The 17,041-nt window shown below is 43.7% G+C and overlaps 1 protein-coding gene across 4 annotated transcripts in view; it reads left to right on the top strand.

Moving 5' to 3' along the window:
• The first annotated feature begins 5,500 nt into the window (after window positions 1–5,500).
• LOC146870694 (plasma membrane calcium-transporting ATPase 4-like) overlaps window positions 5,501–17,041 on the top strand; it is a 1,872,989-nt gene continuing 1,861,448 nt past the window's right edge. For 3 of the 4 annotated variants that reach the window (XM_085646147.1, XM_085646145.1, XM_085646146.1), the window contains exon 1: window positions 5,518–6,115. The gene's annotated coding sequence lies outside the window, so the exon portion shown is untranslated. Of the gene's footprint in view, window positions 6,116–17,041 lie in introns of all 4 variants that reach the window. The other variant, XM_085646144.1, reaches the window with a different exon arrangement.

Here is a 17,041-nt window from a genome sequence, read left to right as displayed (position 1 = left end):
CTGAAAGAGGCACTTAAAAATACAATGAAAACACCTACATACACCAGGGTGCACTATGGGTTAGGGTACCGCTATGATTGGCATGACCTCTCCTATAAGGCCCTAGTACATAATAGGGCAGGGGGATTAGAACTACTTTTAAGTCCCTAGAATATAATAAGGCATGGCAGTTTAGAGGCCAGCAGCCCTTTCTGCGCTTGCATGTGTGCACTGCTGAAGCCTGAGGTCAGTTTAAAAGTAGCCCTGTGTTATAGGGCTGCTTTTAAAATGCAAATTGTGCCCAAACTCGACTTTTGGGTTTGGGGAACTTACAAATTGATCAACTACAATGTTGGGGCAAAATTAAGTGGAAAAATGTTTTCCACTTAACTATGGCTGTATCATATTTGCCACATAATACATCATCTGCTGCATAATCTAACGATTTCCTCCAAAACAATTTTGTAGCTCAAACGGATCCCAAATTACTAAAAGAAATGTGACTTGTGTTGCTGTGAAGTTTATGGCCCTTTGCAAAGGTTAGTAAAGAAAACAATTCCTAAGGAAACAATTGGTCCCAGACACTCCTAATGACACTCAAATTAATACCTGTAGGAGAGTGTAGTATGCAATCAATTCATACAACCGAAAATGTATAATGTAAAGGCACATTCAACAGGGAAATCTCATAGATAAGAGGCCAACCAAAGTCAATTAAATTGCAAACATCAATTTATTTCCCGCTGAATCATATTCATAAAATGCAAAATTGGGGGCTGACTACGATGGCAGGCGGACTTCAGTACCACCGCCATCGAATCGGGGAATGGGACCGCTGGCCTTCAAGGTGGAGGCCCCACGATAGGCATTACAATGCGACTGCCACTACGGTGTTCGCAGTGCCTATCTTTTACATTGCAGCAGGTGCTGCTGGCTGCATCATCCGCCGCAAAGTAAAAAAAAAAGGAACATGTTAAATATATCGGTGCCTGCCAAATGGTGCAGTGATATGTTGTGGTGCATCATAGATGCCCCCCAGGACCCATGTCTGGGGGCCAGGGGTAAAGGGGCCTGCTACGGGCCCCCAATGTCCCTTTCGCCAGCATTTCCATGGCAGGTGAACCGCCATTGATAAGCTGGCGGGTAAGGGACATCGTAATCCCTGCTGCGGTGCATGGTAGGCACCACCAGCATTGTAGGAACCACGAGCCCCTCCACCACACCAGCGGGCTCAAGAAGCCCGTCGGGTGCGTGGTGGTTGGTCTTTCCGACCGCCAGGTAACCACCCACCATTGTAATATGGCGGGCTGTGATGCAGTCACCAATGGCGGTGGGACTGCCACCGACGGGGTGACGTGGCGGTCCCACTGCCATTATAATTAGGGCTCCCGGTTTTATGGTATTTATTTTTTTGGCATTTCCATCTGTATTTATCCATATTTATTTTGTGGGCATTTTTTCTGTATTTATCCACATTTATTTTTGCCACAAGCAAAAGACGACGCTACAGCTAGTATTTTCCCACATTTATTTAAATTGACAATGCACACATGCGCTCGGTTGTTATTGGTCAACACTATACATTCATCTGAAATCTTTGCCATTTGCAGAATGTCCCAAATATGCTTAAAAGTGCTATCACAAGCCATTTGTCTCAGAGCCTTGCAGTTTCTGTCATCTGCAGAGTGCCACATCCTCTCCCCCACTGAACACCATACTGCCACACTGAGAGAAACTCACACTACCTTCAGGTGCAACCCAATTGTGCCTCACCAGCGCTAAAGCTGTCCCTGGCCATCACTATGAGGATTGATGTTTTGTGTGTGCAGAAGAGAACAAGCATTTGCAATGCAATAGGTCTCGCCTTTACGCTAGTTTAAGCTATTGGCATTGTAAATGACAATGCCTTTTATTTATCTGTTTTAAAAACCAAAACATAAATAAAAGGCATTGTCATTTACAATGCCAATAGCTCAAATCAAGACCTATTGCATTGCAAATGCTTGTTTTTTAAAGTGAGTGCTTCAAGTAGGAGGACAGAAAAACAGACTCAACAAATAAAAAACTGTGAAAAAAGGTAGTAGAAGCTAATGTGTAGAAAACCAAGGGCATACTCACTCACACGGTAAACGGGGCAAATCAAATGCTGTAAACGTTTGCAGTGAGCACAGCAGTGGTCTCAGGCTTTCCACGCCGCAACCATCAGGGCAATCATATGTCTTCGGAGCCCAGTCCCAGGTGGTGCAACAAAGAAAAGTTGATTTAAAAAAAGGAATGTAAAGGAAGAGCAGAGATCAGAAATATTTGGAAATTTTCTAGTCCAGATTACCAAACGTTAAATATATGAGAAACTTTTTTCATGTTTTCCTGAAGATCTTAGAAATGGCATTGGTAAATTAGTCTAAGAATATGCAGATTCTGAAACATCTGAACATGGAGCGTCTCAGAAATAATTCAAAAAGTTTTGCTTTGTCTTTTCTGTACTTTCTCTCCATTCCCCCCTTCCTTCAAGCAGATACTCTCCTTGAAGTGGTTTGTAGGCTCCAAGTTAAAGGAGCTGGTTAGAGTGACATTTCTAGTCAGCAGACTTGCCTGTGCCCAAAAAGAGAGAGAGAGAGAGACACACATTCTCTCTCTCTATATATATATATATATAATTTTTTTTCCAGCTGAGAGGGTGGATGATTGTCCTTGTGCCAATCCAGATGACTTTCTGTTGGTTGGAGTGTTTTGATCTCCATTATGTGTTTTTGCACATTCACGCCCCCTACTTTACACCACCGTTTTATTTTGGAAGCAGGCCGTTCCCAGTTTGGTGATTAGTGCTTGATTGAAGCTGTATCACTGGAAGGTGTCAATGGGGATAGGTATTTCGCATTGCCTAGGGATTCAAAGAAGATTGTAAACGTAGGGAGGACTTTAGACATGATCTAGTCCGTGATTGGGAGCCATTGTAGAGATATCGGGCTCTGTAATAGGATGACAGCAAAGAAATGCCACCCACGTGCACTGTTTTTTACTCCTTCTTGGAGTTTTAGATCTGCCCATACACAGTCACGTTAGTAAAAAGCTGAATAGTGAATAGGTTGTCTAGGTTTTGCTAAATAGAGCAACGAACAGACTGCATGGTTCTTGTCTTTATTATGGCGCTTATGTTTTAGTAATAATGCATGAAGCAACTGTACCCAGTGACCGATACCGCTGTGCTCTGGCGCTCTTACGCTTTGAACTATGCGCTGATGTACCACAACTCTGTATGTATTTGGGAAAGTGATCCTCACTTTTAATCGTACTTTTGGATTTAAATGCCAGCTTTCGTATTCCGAAATTTGCCAGTCTTGAAAGGATATGTGCTTTTAAATGTTCACGGAGGCTCAGGAACCCAGTCCCAGGTGCCCCAGGGTTTAACGCCCTCCCTCCAAGATACTTCCCGGAGCGAGCTGCGTTTGTCCAGTCTCGAACTGACTCACCGACCCACTGGGAAAGCAAGTGCGCAACAATGGTGTGAATAGAGGCTCCTAATGGGACTCTGGCAGGGGCTCTAAAAGGGGCGAAATAACAACAAAGCCTCATTAACAAGCGGTCTTTCAAAGACCTGTGAAGTACTCGGGTGCGGCTGGCAGCTCTGTGTGAGCCCAGGAAGCTGTCTCAGCCCGGGCTGACACTTTTTGTGTTACTGTAGGCAGGTCTGCTGGAGCACGTCAGCACAGCAAAATGCACTAGTATTTTCCTGTTTTTATATATAAATACAGACAAAGGAAAACTTGTTTTCCGTCTGTATTTATATGTAAAAATCCGTAAAAACGGAAAACTGGGAGCCCTAATTATAATCACTCCCTAAGTTTGGTGTGCATGCAAATCCTACATTGCCAACCCCTGGCAAGTTGCACTGCTAGTGCTGGAAAAAGGCCAATGGAGGTACCAATGGGTAAGGTGGACTGGCCTCAAGGGTCTTGTGACCTCGGTGACAGATTCACTGTCGATCTAGGATGTGCTTCTTCATATGCCTGCCCGTAAGACTGGAAGTGAACTGCAGTATGGATTGTGGTGGACAGGTCCACCTGCGGGTGCTAAGACACCTGGGCTTCTAAGGTCTATTGGGCCTTCTAAGGTGTAGCATCGGAATAAGCTCTGTCAGGAGTGGGGTATGGTGAACTGGTCATGAAGGTCTGAACATGGTTCTCCAGTTCCAAATTCAGCAGCTCTGGCCAGAGTGCCACATTCTCTCCCACACTGAACACCATACTGCCCCACTGAGAGAAACTCGCACTGCCTTCAGCACAACTCAATTGTGCTGCGACTAAATTCTAATTATGCACTAGACAACAGTAAAATGCTGCTTGAAAAAAATGAATAACACCCTGGAAAAAGCAAACACTCATAGGGAATGCAAGAATAAGCAAAGCATGTGAACTGTAATCAGAAAAAAACATGGTTACCTTAACGGTTTTAAACTCATTATTCAGAAATCAGTAAGTGATTTTGCCTGAAAAGTTCAAGACATGGCTACAGGACCAGGAAGGGACCCCTTTCAATGTCCATTGCTTATATCCTTTCAAAATGTATGCAGTTTGGTTTAAAAAAGACCACATCCCCAAACACAGAGCCGCATTTTATAAGCTAAAATAATTAAAAAGTTGAAAACGATCATATTAAACGTTTCCACTCTACCCATCAACCAGGTATTGCAGTCCCTTTAGGAATGGCGCACTTACCCACCCTGGGAAAACAATGTTGTTCAAAGAAAGAAGATAAAAAGAAAGTAGCGCTTTCACTGGCAAACTCTGTAAAGTGACGCTAATGTGAGTGGGTGTAAATAACAGTCTGGCCTGTCTGCTGTCCACTCTGTATTGCTTTATTTAGGTATTTAACTATTTTTTCTCTCCATTCCGAGGTTTTTCTTTTCAATAGAAAACGGTCAGAAAATGAGGACATTTACAGCCAAAGTGTTCAGCCTCTTTTGGATCAATTTCACAGGGGAACAAATAAAGAAAAGGAGAGGCAAGAGAGAGTACCTTAAGCGCTGCCTCTTGAAATCGGCACGTAAGCAGGAGCGAGACAGAGACAGAAAGAGATGGAGGAATAAAGAGAGGAGGGCAGCCGCCAGAGGCAGGTCAGGAGGAGTGGTCACGGTCCTTGCCATGAAGGAAAAAAAGAGACAGAGTTTATTTTTTCTCCGTTCTCTGCCCTTCCCAGAACGGCTGAGCCTTCCTGCAGCATAACAAAAGGCAGAGGGCGGGTGGCCTCTGACTCCAGGCAGGTCAAGTGCAGGGCCATTAGGTAGCGCTTTCGCGTGCTAATGGCCCTGCGATAACAGAAGGGAGAGGGGAAATTCCTTTGTCCCCTCGTCCCCCCCACCCTTGTCCCCCTGTCCCCCCACTCCAAAATCTGGTGGGGGATATATCCCCCGCGTCCCCCACACTTCCTACGCCGATGAAAATGCCCCAGAGAAAATTACGACACAACACAACACCCCTCCTCTCTCTTTCCCCGCCCCTCGGGCGCGGCTCGCTTTGGGGGCGGAGTGAGCGGCTCGGAAGACGTTGCCAGGCGGATGACGAGAGGCTGCTGGACCAACGGTGGAGCCGCGGGCAGGAGGAGCGGAAGAGGCGTGCGGAGAAGCCTGCGGAGCGTCCCGGGGTGCCCGCGGCGAGAGACTGGGAGCCCTCCCCACTCTACCCCTAGAGACACCCCCAATCGTTCATTTCATTCTGCCCCTGGAAAGACCCCCCCCCCCTCCACTTGCAGACAGTCACCCCAACGCACACTCGGAGCAACTGCCAGACAGAACGACTCTTTAGGCAGTCCCCCTCCCCACATTGTGCATAGTGGAAGCTCATGGGAAACACGCGGCCGGTGACAAGAAGCTGAGGAGTCTCTTATCCTCCCCGTGCACACCAAGTAGCTCTCTTATCCGGAATCGCAACTCTCACCCTGAAGCAAACGGAACACCTCCGACAAGACAGAGTCCAGGTCTTGTTTGCACAGCCCCTGTGTGCACTGAACGTCTCTGCCCTCATCGTCCCTGTGTGCACAACTCGGCGTGCGCTACTTTTCCCATACCTGCGCCCTCCGTGGATTGTACCCGGGTCTCCAGGAGTTGTGCTTCAAGGCATTCCGCGAGGAAAGACGATACGTAAGTCCTCATGTAGCAGGAAAGTGGTGCATTTCCAGTTAGGGGCATCACTGCCACACGCAGTGAAATGTTGTTGCTGTATTTGTGGCAACAGTTGCAAAAGGGTCATCATTACCAGTAGGGAGGGTTGTGTCTGTGGTAGAACCAGTGGTACATGTGACTGTCGACTGCATCGGTGTTTCGCCCCATCTATGTCTGCTGTTGGGGTTATGTCGTCGTTTGTGCCGCCCCTGGGCGTTACGAGACCATTAGAGTGGTTCTGGCGGTCATCCGTGCCAGACCAGCTGGTAACTGATCGTTGGGAGCACGTCAGTAATCTGTCAACATTGATACCTTCATAGTGTGACCATCTGTGCAAAGTGAGAAAGTTGTGACTATCCGTGACAACACTAGGATGATGTCACAATTGGTGGTACCGCGTTGGTTGTGCGATCACACGTGCAACCCCAGGCTCTTGGTTGTGTCTGTCTGTTGTCCTTGTTGTTTGTGACCACAGGTGCAAACTCTGGGGAGAGAAGGGCCTTGTACTGGTTACATCGGTGTCTGACCTCCGTTGAATGTTATAGGGATTGGTTTGTTGGTGTTTGCTGTGAACGTATGTGGCCGTCAGTGCCAGGTGGAGGAAGGGTCAGTGGGTACACCAGGAAGGGTCGGTTCACCAGTCTTTGCGTAGATACAGATCAATTGTGCATCGTCTTCACATCTTACTGTAGGACTTCCTTTCCCTCGTAGGAGCTGTTGCTCCAGCGTGGAATTTCCTGTCCTCCCTTCGTCACAAACCAGATACCATACTAACGCTTTCACTCAATACATTCATTGGTGGGGCCCATAACACCAACACTCACACACTCTAATTTGTTCTGCTCTTACAGGAGAGATAGATGTTCCAAACGCTGGCGTGAAAAGAATATCTTATAATCTAATGAAATTCTATTTATATAAACATTCACTAAATATCCTTAATCCAACACATCTTGATCCTGAATCTCAAGATATTCCTTCCACTTAGTCGATGGATCAATTTAGTTGAATTTGGAAAAGTGATTCTAATCCTTTTCATTTATATTCAGATGATAATAAATAACCCAACACATTTTCATGTTAATCAATAATATTTTTTTATCTAATTAATGTACATTTTTGGTAAGAATTTTAAGCAATCCACAGAACATCATAGTTACCTAATCTGGCTATCAGTCGTCCTCTTAAGTCAATCAATTCGTCATGCAGCACGCTACAGTCCCAAAGATTGGGTCTGGACCATAAGCGTGTACGCATCAATCAATGCCCATCAGTCTAAGAGTCCTCAGTTCATCTGGAAAATGGGCAGTAATGTAGTCTGTCAAAGATTCAGGGAAACAGCTGTCCTACAGTGTCACCGTCCTCTCCATCAGCATAACGTCAGGAAAAAGAGAAAGGTCCACACAACTCACTATTCTACCATCTTTTTATAATAAATGTAATGACAAAATGTAGCGAATGTTAGTTTTGGGCACTTCTGATTGGATGGTTAAGATCATCCGTTTCGGTTTCCCATAGTCTATGATGTCACACTGTTAGACACGATCCATCCGGTTTGTTAAAATTGTCCATTGTTAAAACTCTTGGCAGTAGTCCAGTCATGACCTTGTTCTGGTACAGTCTGTGTGGGTCATCTTGAGGCCACTTGTTCAGGAGCCTGGAGCTTGTCACTTAGTCGGAAACCTCGTGGAATGGCAGCTGTTTCGTCGCGTCCATGAGTATGCCATTTTATCATAGGCCAAATTGGTCAACTTAAGCAAAACAAACACAAAAAGTAATTAAAACATGGAAATAACGAATAACATGTTTAACCCTCACTAATTCCCTTATGTGTGTGTCATTATCTAGCATATTGGCGACATTTAAAGCGTTTATACTCACCCAATGATGTCATCTGGTGCAACTTACAATTACATCACAAAAGCAACATATACCATGTAATATTCTATTTATCTAGTGTTAGCATGCACACGTATCTTAGTTTACAAATTATTTTAGCCATGCAAATCCCACGTGTAATTCATACATTAGTAGGGTTGATTAGATAGCAAGCAAACAAACACATTAATACTTATTATAATTAATTGATTATTCTCATTAGTGTAAACATGCAGAATGGGGGGGGGGGGTATACGAAAGTTTGTTTTACCCGCTCCATCAATGTCACTGACGTTCCCAGATTTGCTCTGGTCCGCCCTTTTCAGATCCACATAGCACCTCTACAGATAGGGCACCATGTCTATGGGGAACCTTTCTGCAAATGTGCTCCCTATATACATAGCATGCACCCCATACCCAGAGTCGAACACCATGGATTCATACAGATTGTCTTCAGATTATTGCCCTGTGTGCAGAGCATCCTTCCTAAACTGCCCACCATGTTTTCATAATGCCATTATTCTCATATGCATCCTTTGAGTCTCTCTTCTTAGGGAAATAACTCTGCCAATGCAGATTGGCAGTAAAACTGCCCATAACATAATTCGGATAGCCTGTAATTCAGATCATGCTTTATGATGGCCTGGCCAAGCAGACTCCTACAGAGGTTCTCTTTAAATGGCGCATTGAGTATATGGCCCCATTTCCAGGTAAGGTTGAGCTGTGTTCGTCATATGAACATGCACTTATCTGCAGGTGGGCATTATGTATACATAGGTTGCGCGTGTGCACACATCGCTTCTTTGGTGGTGAGCCGCTCTGCAAACATCGTCTCTGTATTCCTGTTTTTTTTGTGGACACGCCACTTTCAGGTTCACACCTTGTGTATAGAGAGCGCTCCTCTGTTGATGGACGCTGTGTCCACGGCACCTCTGTGAAGGGAAAGTGGGGCGCATCCTCCTGCCAACGTGCTGCCAGTGTCCTTTTTAGGTCTTGGCTAGCGTGGGCTGCGCACATGCGCAATCCCGTTGGCGAGATTGAATGTTTTTAGGTATTTTCTGTGCGGGGCTTTAAGCTATGCCCTTTTTAGGTCTCGCCTTGCTATCGCGTAAGCGATTGCAAAGCGAGACTATTGTAAAAGGGCTTTTCAAAGTGCTCCCAAAAAGCGGATTGCATTGCTAGTACGCGCACAATCACGCGCTTGGTGCCGCCATGCACTCTGCTTTTTAGGAGCACTTCAAAGGGTTCGCTCCCCCGCCTGGAATGCGCTCCCCCGTCCCCGAGCGCGCCACGCTCGTCTTTTTCTTCCGTTTTTTAAAAAAACTTTAAGCGCGAGGCGCGCGTGTGGCCAATGCTTGTTTTGTGTGGGCATGCCTAGACAGCACTGCCTAAGTATTGTATACATGCTATTACTTCGCCTTATGTGTTTCTGTTGAAACCAATTTTGGTGTTTGCTTGTTTACCAGAAACATGTATGCAGTGTATTTGTCGTAGCAGTAATTACGATTTTAGAGGTTACGGTGTTACAGAGCTAATTTTGCGATGTGCCCAGTTCACTTGTTTGAGTTAATCCTGCCTTTAGTGTTAGTTTACACAATAGCAGTGCTTATGTTTTTTTTTGCATTTGATTTATTTTTTACACAAGCCCGAGATAATTTTTGGTCGTGTGTCTATAGGCAACTTTGTAACAGTGCACGTCTTTGTAGTTTGCTGCAATTTGTTGAATAGCAGTGCTTACGATAATTTTCAATCCTCACCTTGGTAATTTCGTGTAAAAGCATTTTTTTTTTAAACTGCATGTGTGACCATTTAAAAAAAAAAAAAAAGTTAATAATGCCCGTAGTGTTATTTGACGGAATAGCAGTGCTCACTGTACTTTTTTTTGGGGGGGGGGGGTTTGTTGCGTGTGATGTATTTTTCACAAAAGGCAGAGATACTTTTTGTTCGCGTCTTTAGTAAGTTAAAGGCAACTCCGTAACACTGCACGACTTTGTAGTTAGATGCAATTGTTTGGATAGTAGTGCTTGCTATGTACTCTCCATATGTACCCTTATTGTACATTTCGGTGCCGGGTCTCTTAATATGCGGCAGTTTTATATAAAATGTCTTGGGTGTTAGACTGCCTAAGAAAGATAATAAACATATTTTTGTGAAGGGCATGTTGTTTAAAGGCAAAAATCAGCGACAATCCGCACTCGCGTTTTTTTTATTTTAAAGGCAACTTCCCCTATAATGCAAGTGCACCTAGACAGCTGCAGTCCCTTTTTTTTGTGGCTTAGCTTCAGCCGCTTTCACGGTGCTGCTTACAGCCCCTTTCCCAGGGCTTAATTTGTGATGGAAGATGTGCCGGGCCTCTTTTGCTGTTGGCTTTCCTTAAAGTACACTGTATGCGTATCTCCCTTCTGTGCGCATAATGTACTTTCCATAAGTACACTTTTTATACATTTTTATGCATTGTACAACATATTTGTATATATTGTTCTCTATATGTGCCTCACCACTCGTGTGTGCCTTATAACTCACACATGTATCCTCTTACACTCGTTGCTTTTACGCCCACCTATATGTAACAGAAATGGCCATATCTGCTTTGTATATTCTTTTACAATTTACTGTCAATGAACGATTTTACTTCATATGTATTCAGCTGTCTGCAGTTCATTGTTGGTTGTTGTCTATGATTTGAAGTACATAAAAACATGAGACAATTAGTACTTGCGTGTATATTAATTTTAAAGGTAACTTCACACACAATGCACGTGGTCTAGGCAGCTACAGTTACTTGATGATTTGTCGTGACCTTTGTTGCCTTAACAACTTTAGCATCCTGCTGTCATTAATTTGCATCCAACAGATGCTGCAGACGAATAGATTCCAATCTTTCTTGGTCGGCTTGTTTATGCCTAATTAGCCTGGCCTGGTTTCCTTTGTCAAGTGTCGGAAAATTCACAGCAACGCACACTTAATCAGACCTTTATTCACAAAACATACGTCGATCTATTACATTATTTTAACCCCATTACAAAAGCAACGTGCAAGGTATTTTCTAAATATTTGTAGCGTATTTTTACAATTTTGTTTGCTAATATTTAACGCTACTAATTTTGGTTGTGTGTAGTTGCAAACATGTGGCTACAGTTGTTCTGTTCGAATCGTATCTCCTGCCGATAATTAACGGAATTTTTTATTCTTTTGTTTGTTGCGTGTTATTTTGTGGCCGGGGTTTTTATTAGGCGGCTGCTTTCTAAATACAATTTTGGGTGTTAGCCTGCCTAAGAAACAAAATAGAAACTGTATTATTGGGGAGGGCACGTTTAAATGCAAAAAAATGAGAAATTCAGCACTTGCGGTTAACTAAATTTCAAAAGCAACTTCTTTCTGAATGTACATGTACTTAGCCAGCTGCAGTTCCTTGTTTTTGTGGGCTTAGCTACAGCCGCTATTACAGTGCTGGTTACAGCTGCTTTTATACAGCTTAATTTGTGACAGGATACGTGCCGGGGCTCTTCTTAGGCGGCAGATTTTAAAGGGATTTTTTGTGTTAGCCTGCCTAAGAAACAGCCTAGAAACTGTACAATTCTGGAGGGCATGTTCCTTAAAGGCAAAAAAATGAGACACTCAGCACTTGGGTTTTATTTTACTTTAAGAGGCAACTTCACTTACAATGCACCTGTGTCCAGCCAGCTGCAGTTCCTTGTTGTTTGTGGCTTAGCTACAGCCACATTCACAGTGCTGGTTACAGCCGCTTTCCTACAGCTTAATTTGTGATGAAAGAGGTGCCGGGTCTCTTATTAGGCTGCACTTTTTCTATTAAAAAAATTGTTGGTGTTAAACTGCCTAAAAATAAGCACAGAAACCGTACAATTTGGGAGTGCATGTTGTATAAAGGCAAACAATGAGAAAATCAGCACTTGCATTTCTATTAATTTTAAAGGGAACTTAACACACAATGCACCTGTGCCCAACTACTTGCAGTTCCTTGTTGTTTGTTAACTGTGAGTGGATGTACATAAAAATATAAGGCATTACATTTATATTAATTTGAACTGCAAATTATCACACAATTCACGTGTTTTACGATTTTAAACAGTATGCATTTTTTCCTTTGTGTTATGTGAGTTAGCTGTTTTATACGAGAAAGGAAATACTGATCTTTTACATAGGCAGCAGGCCTTGAACTATTGCCTCGTTGTACAATCAAGGACTATTTACAAAGTCTCACTTTTTTACATGAGCTTAGACCACCAGGAAATATTGGTGTTTGGGGACGTGGGGAAGCAAAACATGTACTTTTGTTCGCCATATGTGACTTGTATTGTATTTTCCCAGGTGTCCATTTTGATTCCCATTTGTGGCTTCAAAGCGTTTCTTGTGCAGCGTTTGGAATCCGTGCGTCATTGATTTACATCCCACAGATGCTGCAGACAAATAGATTCCAATCTTTCTCGGTCGGCTTGTTTACGCATAATTAGCCTGGCCTTGTTTCCTTTCTCAAGTGTCAGAAAATTCACAATAACTCACATTTCATTAGACTTTTAGGCGGCGGTCTTTTTACTCAAAACATACGTCGATCTATTGCATTATATTAACCGCGTTATAAAACGCAATGTGCAAGCGATTTTCTAAACAATTTGAAGCATATTTTCACAAATGAATTTTGCTTTAATTTAAGGCTACTAATTTTGGTTGTGTGTAGCTGCAAAGATGTGGCTACAGTAGGGCTGTTAGACACGTATCAACCGCCTATAATTAACGGTATTTTTTTACTTTGTTCTTGCGTGTTGTTTATTTAGCACAAAACCAGTCCATCTGAGTGCGTTATTTACTTTTTATACGTACCCTATTGTACATTTTGTTGCCGGGGTTTTCATTAGGCGGCTGCTTTCTAAATACAATTTTTTGGTGTTAGTCTAAAAAAGAAACAAAATAGAAACCGTATTATTGGGGAGGGCATGTTGTTTAAAGGCCTAAAATGATAAATTCAGCACTTACGGTTAACTACATTTGAAAAGCGACTTCTTTTCTAATGTACATGTACTTAGCCAGCTGCAGTTCCTTCTTGTTTTGGCATTAGCTACAGCCGAGTTTACAGTGCTGGTTACAGCTGCTTTCATAGAGCTTAATTTATGACAGGATAAGTGCCGGGGCTCTTATTAGGCAGCAGATTTTAAAAGAATTGTTTTGTGTTAGCCTGCCTAAGAAACAGCCTAGAAAGCATACAATTTTGGAGGGCATGTTGTTTAAAGGCAGAACAATGAGATATTCAACACTCGTGTTTATTTTACTTTAAGAGGCAACTTCACTTACAATCCACCTATGTCCAGCCAGCTGCAGTTCCTTGTTGATTGTGGCTTAGCTACAGCCGCATTCACAGTGCTGGTTACAGCCGCTTTCTTACAGCTTAATTTGTGATGAAAGAGGTGCCATGGCTCTTATTAGGCGGCACAGCCGCATGCACAGTGCTGGTTACAGCCGCTTTCCTACAGCTTAATTTGTGATGAAAGAGGTGCCATGGCTCTTATTAGGCGGCACTTTTTCAATAAAAAAAAAAAGAAAAATTGGGGTTAAACTGCCAAAAAAAACACAGAAACAGTACAATTAGGGAGTGCATGTTGTTTAAAGGCAAACAGTGAGAAAATCAGCACTTGCATTTGTATTAATTTTAAAGGGAACTAAATACACAATGCACCTGTGCCTAGCTAGCTGCAGTTCCTTGTTGTTTGTTTTCTGTGAGAAGATATACATAAAAACATAAGGCATTATTTTTATATTGATTTGAACTGCACATTATCACACAATGCACGTGTTTTATGATTTTAAACAGTATGCGTTTTTTACGTTGTGTAATGTGAGTTCGCTGTTTTATATGAGAAAGGAAATGCTGGTGTTTTACATACGTAGCACACCTTGAGCTATTGGCTCATTGCACAACCTAGGATTACATTTAAAATCTCACTTTTTACATGAGCTTAGACCACCAGAAAATGTTGGTGTTTGGGGACGCGAAACATGTACTTTTGTTTGCCATATGTGACTTTTATTTTCACAAAAAGAGAGACAGAAAGTCCGGTACAGTGTGAAGTGTCAGCTTGTTTGCGCCAGCTGAGAAACGATACCAGGACAAGATAATTAAGTGCTTTAAGATCGGCAGTAAAGATTGCAATCTTTGTTCCCAGCATCAGTGAGATGCAAATGAACAAACAGCGTGAGGCCAAAGGTCTTATTTTTTTAAAAACAAACCAGGTAACTGCTACAGTGAAAGGAACAACAAGCATTTGCAATGCAATAGGTCTCGCATTTACGCGAGTTTAAGCTATTGGCATTGTAAATGACGATGCCTTTTATTTATCTTTGAAAAACGAAAACACAAATAAAAGGCATTGTTATTTGCAATGTGAATAGCTCAAACTCGCGTAAATGCGAGACCTATTGCATTGTAAATGCTTGTTTCCATTGGCTGGCGTCACGGTTTATGCTAAACGGTGGCCAGCCATTGGAAAAGAGCTTGTTGTGATGTTTTTGTTCGGCTTTTTGAGCCATCCCACTTGGACGGCCTCGCCTGCTTTCCTTCTGAAGTAAAAGGTTTCTTATCTTTATGGGGCCAAACACATGGCCCCATAAAGATAATAAACCTTTTACTTCAGAAGGAAGGCAGGCGAGGCCGTCCAAGTGGGACGGGTGAAAAAGCCAAAAGGCCACGTCATGGCGAGCGCTTGTTTTAAAGCTGTTGTAGTAAGTCCTTTGAGTGATGCGTCAGAGGTCCCTGTGATCAGAGCGCTTGTGATCGGAGGGTTTGGTGTTGATTTATTCTCGTCTCCTTCTCAAATAATCGTACAATGTCCCGTGGAACCAAAGGGCTTGCTATTTAAAAACCCCACTAGTAAAGCAGCCGCCTCAGTGAATGTTTTATAATGTAAACATGTTTATTGCAAGCGTGCGGCAGCCAAGTTTAGACACCTGCATTTGATTTAATTTTGTGGTATCTGCTTGCATTACACAAAGAAGCAACGAAAGCCCCGCCTGTTGGGTTTGTCAATGCTTGATACGTTCGTGATTTTTAAAGGCGCACAACTGACTAAGAGCTGTAGGGGCACATGAGCTGTGTGCCCCCCCTCTCTCCCTCACACTGGACAGAGCGCACATCTATGAGGCTGGCAGGACAGGCGCTGTCTGTTCCTTGGCGCTACATTTGCAGTTTTCTATAGCGCGTCCTCGACCCGAGGGTATCGGAGCGCTTTACATGAGCACCAGTTGTGTTACAGAAGGTACATTCATCTTTGCTTGCCAGGGGGGGGGGGAATAGGTGATTTGGCCAGAATCCCAGGATGTTTAGTCATTGCCGAGACTCGAACCTACTCGATCCTCCTCTCCGAAGTCGTCCGCTCAATGTGTTAGGCCACATCCTCCTCAGGTGCCTGTGTGGCTGAACTCTGCTGCCACGAGGCGCTCTCTTGCACCAGGATGTAGAAACCACTGCAGACCAGGCGTTAACCAAGCGATGAGGGCAGTCTGTTGTTGATAGATGCTGAGAAGGGAGATGGAGATGGTGAGGTGGTCTGGTCCGGATCATGTGTGGTTTGCGTTAGATTGCTGGTGCTGTTGAGAAGACTAGGTCATAGTTGTGGCGTTTGAAGCATGTTGGTTGAGCGATGTGTTGTATCGTGTTGACTGTGTCGATGAGGTAGGTGAGGGTGTCTCTTGTTTTTTTGAGCTTTTGGTTTTCTGGGAAGGTGAAGTTACCCAAGAGGGTGGTGTGGGTGTGTCTGAAAGATGAGGTGGTGAGACCACCCGAGAATTCATCAATTATGATCTTATACGCCCAAGGAGGCTTTGGCGTTGAGTGTTACTTGCATAAGGTGCAGGACCAGGATGATTTACGGATGTTAGAGAAGCCTACTCCCTTCTTTTGTGCACAGTCTACACGATGGCTGCTGTAGCCTGTGTGGATATGGTTCCTAGGATGTGTGATGATGTGGGTGTGCGCCATGTTTTTGTGATGAGGGTGTCAAGCTTGTCATAGCTGATGCGATCTGTGACGTCTGGTGCATGGAGTATGCTGAGCGAGCGTTAATGAGCATGAGTTGGAATGTGTGTTCTGTAGTTAAAGCGGTGTGTGCAGTAGTTAGTGGGGTGTGTACAAGGTTGTGTATGTGTAGCGCCAATGCTATGCGAGTGTCTGGCTTGTCTGTATCTCGGTGTGGGGGTTGATGGTATGCGGGGCTGGGTGACGCACAGGGGTTTCTGGCACAAACAGTCAGTGCTTTTGTCTGAGTCCGCGCTTTGCTGGGGTGCTCAGGGGAGTTGCCTGAAGTAAAGAGAAGGCAGGAAGTGATGTCACTTCCTGTGCAGATGAATGATGGTAAGTGAAGTGATCTCCTCTTGTTGGCTTCTCCTTTTCAAGTTGGTTTTGGTAGGATGCCAGTAATCTTGCTTGCTGAAGAGATTAGTGATGGGTCATTTTTGATGTGGTGCCTCTATGCAAGATAAACCTCTCGTTAAAGTTTATAATCGGTACTGTCAATTGTAAGCAAGTGGAGAGCCAATTGCTCCTATAAGCTTCTTAGCTGAGGCATTTGGGCATCAAATACTGTTTTTAGGTCGAGCCTGGGCAGTACATGCGCTGCTCTGCGAGGCATGCTGTATTCAGGTATGGACTTGAAGCTCCGCCCACTCTCTGCCCATATTTTTCATTGGCTTGTGTCATTGTCCACAAGCTGCCTTTCTTAAGTATGTGTGAAGTGCTAACAAAGTGTGAGCCTTTGTTTTCCCTGCTGCATTTGCATCAGGTGTGAGGATCCTGACTGCTCCCATCCAAGAGATTCGAACAAAAGGAGGCCTACACACTTACCTATATATATATATATATATATATAATTCACTGAAAAAACCATAGGTTTCACACATGTTATAGTTAGCTGGACATTTTATTGATAAAAAACCAATGAAATTCCCCCGTTATAGTTAGTGCAGGCAACTATAACTCACGCGACCGCAATCTTCTGCTGATGCTAATACTGTATTTAGACA

The sequence above is a fragment of the Triturus cristatus genome, chromosome 1_1 (genome assembly GCF_964204655.1).
Source record: "Triturus cristatus chromosome 1_1, aTriCri1.1, whole genome shotgun sequence".
NCBI lineage: Eukaryota > Metazoa > Chordata > Amphibia > Caudata > Salamandridae > Triturus > Triturus cristatus.
Note: the sequence above shows the minus strand (reverse complement) of the source record. Positions and strands in the feature narration are given on the sequence as shown.